Source organism: Sus scrofa, chromosome 8 (genome assembly GCF_054392235.1).
Source record: "Sus scrofa isolate SSC_HxYL_T2T_F1_AM1 chromosome 8, Sscrofa_HxYL_maternal_Yorkshire_Landrace_v2.0, whole genome shotgun sequence".
NCBI lineage: Eukaryota > Metazoa > Chordata > Mammalia > Artiodactyla > Suidae > Sus > Sus scrofa.
The window spans coordinates 41,862,232-41,865,347 of record NC_139390.1 but is presented as its reverse complement, the minus strand read 5'-3'; the positions used below and the strand labels follow the sequence as shown (position 1 = coordinate 41,865,347).

The following is a 3,116-nucleotide window of genomic DNA, read 5'->3' as shown; positions in this document are numbered from 1 at the left end:
AATGTACAACACATCGGAGTTCCTGTCATGGCTCAGTGGCTAATGAACCCAACTAGTATCTATGAGGATTCGGTTGGATCCCTGGCCTTGCTCAGTGGGTGAATGATCCAGTGTTGCTGTGAGCTGTGGTGTCGGTCACAGATGCGGCTTGGATCCCAGGTTGCTTTGGCTGTGGTGTAGGCCACTGGCTACAGCCCCAATTGGACCCCTAGCCGGGGAACCTCCATATACCGCCAGTGGGGCCATAAAAGGACAAAAAAAAAATGTACAATACCTCAAGATTGACTGTGGTAAACACCCTCCCTTGCCTACATAAAAGCAATTCCTACCCTTCTCCTTTACTCCATCTAGCAAAGGCTTTCATTTGTTCAATTTCCCGTGCTTTGGGAGCTGTAGTGCCTGTCCCCACCCCAGAGGCTGAATCAATACTAAGGATGGCAGAAGTGAAAGAGAAAGAGCCTGATGCCGTTAGTGAGTAGTTAAACATAAACGTTAACTGATAGTTTTTTTTTTTATTAGTAGTGATATTTTGAAGTTTTTATTTTATTTTATTTTATTTATTTGTCTTTTTTTCATTTAGGACAGTACCCGCGGCATATGGAGATTCCCAGGCTAGGAGTCCAATCAGAACTGTAGCCGCCCGCCTACACTACAGCCGCAGCAACTCGGGATCTGAGCCCTGTCTGCAACCACAGCTCATGGCAACGCCGGATCCTTAACCCACTGAGCAAGGCCAGGGATCGAACCGGCAACCTCATGGTTCCTAGTTGGATTCGTTAACCACTGAGCAAGATGGGAACTCCCTATTTTATTTGTTTGTTTGTTTGTTTGTTTGTTTTAGAGAGGGGGTCTCCCTATGTTGCACAGGCTGGAGTACAGCGGCTATTCACAGGTGCGATCACACTACTGATCAGCAAGGGAGTTTTGACCTGCTCCGTTTCTGACCTGGGCCGGTTCACCCTTCCTTAGGCAACCTGGTGGTCCCCGCTCCCGGAGGGTCACCGTATTGATGCCGAACTTAGTGCAGACACCCGATCCACATAGCACACTGCAGCCCAGAACTCCTGGGCTCAAGCGATCCTTCAGCCTCAGCCTCCCGAGTAGCTGGGACTACAGGCGCGCGCCACCGTGCCCAGCTCCCTATTTTATTTTTAAAATCAGGTTTATTGAACTATAGTTTACCCTGTTGCAAAATTCACCCTGTTGGTCGTGAATTTCTTAAAACTAAATTCCTAGTATGCTCTTTAGCATGATTTGCTTTTTTTATGCAAATGGAAAAAAATAAAGAGTAGTTTTGATCCATTTAAGTCCTGGGTAATATAGGACCAGTTATAGCATCTTAAAGGTGGGAAAGCAACTGAACTCTGTAGAGCTTGTACTGTTTAGGATGCTTTTGGCTGCAAGTAACAGAAAATTCTGATGCAAAAGTGACTGAAACAATAATTCCTGCAAGGTGTTATCTTAAAGGACTGGGAGTCCATAGTTGGACAGGCCTCAGAAACAGTATGTTCTAAGCCTCTGTGGAATCTCAAAGACCCAGACTCTATACCTGTTTCTACTTCCATTTTCTGCTTCAGCTGTAGCCTAAGGTAATTTCACTCTTGGTTGTAATTTCATTGCTAGCAGCCATCTGGGGTCTTGTTCCCTTGTTTGAGGCTAGCGGGAGTGGGAGCCAGGGAATAGAATCTTCCCTTCCATCTGATTGGGCCACCACAGGTCTCACATCTATCCCTAGGTCAATAAGGGTCAACATGAGATTGACTTACAATAAACAGGATTATTTGATCGGATGGATGTCTAATCAAAAATTATGGTGCTGTAAGGAAGGAGAAAGAGGACAATGGATTAGAGTACCAAAATAGCATTTACTACAAAGCTCTGTGGGATCTTAGGCTGCTAAGACCTTAGGTCTTATAGAGTAAGTTAGTTATTGTCTCATCGATACTTGCAATATTCAGGTGTCCAGAGAGGATTAATATAGCTCCATAAAGTGCTTTACTCTCTGAAAGTCCTTTTATGCACTGGAAAAAAAACTTTACTCAAATCCATGGGTGGGATTCCCAGTTCTGGACTCTCTGAGTTATTTTTATTTGCATGATGGCAAGTATAACTTATGGTTGCCAAGAAATCCTCAAAAGAAGTTCACAAACTTTAACACAACCTAAAAATAGGTATGAAAAAGTAATGCTAAAAAGCAATGTTAGAAAACTGAAAAGCAAGGGAGAAAGAGGAAAAAAAATGCCACTTTGAGCAATTTGAAAACACATACTACACTGATGTGAAAACATGAAAATCACTTCATTTAAAAATAAATTCACTGGGGAGTTCCCATCGTGGCGCAGTGGAAATGAATCCGACTAGGAACCATGAGGTTACGGGTTTGATCCCTGGCCTTGCTTCAGTGGGTTAAAGATCCAGTGTTGCTGTAAGCTGTGCTGTAGGTCGCAGATGTGGCTCAGATCCCACATTGCTGTGGCTGTAGTATAGGCTGGCAGCTGTGGCTCCAATTCCACCCCTAGACTGGAACCTCCATATGCTGCAGGCGTGGCCCTAAAAAGCAAAAAATAAAAAATTAAATAAAAAAGATAAATTTATTGGAGTATAGTTGATTTACAATGTTGTGTTAGTTTTAAGTGTACAGCAAAGTGAATCAGTTAAATATATATACATATCCATTCTTTTTCAGGTTCTTTTCTCACATAAGTTTTACAGATTAGTGAGTAGAGTTCCCTGTGCTATATAGTAGGTCCTTGTTTTTTTATCTATTTTACATACAGTATTGTGTATATGTTAATCCCAAACTCCTAATTTATCCCTTCCCCCCATGTTTCTCCCTTGGTAAGTTTGATTTTGAGATCTGTAAGTCTGTTTGGGTTTTATAAATGAGTTCATTTGTATCATTATTAGATTCCACACATGAGTGATACCATATGATATTGTCTTTCTCTGTTGGACTTAACTTCATCTAATGTGATCATCTCTAGGTCCATCCATGTTGCTGCAAATGGCATTATTTTGCTATTTTTTATGGCTAAGTAATATTCCATTGTATGTATGTATCATATCTTCTTTATTCCTGTTGATGAACATTTAGGTTGCTTCCATGTCTTGCCTAT

General features: G+C 41.8%; 1 non-coding gene across 1 annotated transcript; it reads right to left on the bottom strand.

The window, feature by feature from the left end:
* Positions 1 to 838: 838 nt before the first annotated feature.
* LOC146400447 (signal recognition particle RNA) lies at positions 839 to 1,137 on the bottom strand. Its single transcript, XR_014813943.1, has one exon.
* Positions 1,138 to 3,116: the final 1,979 nt, after the last annotated feature.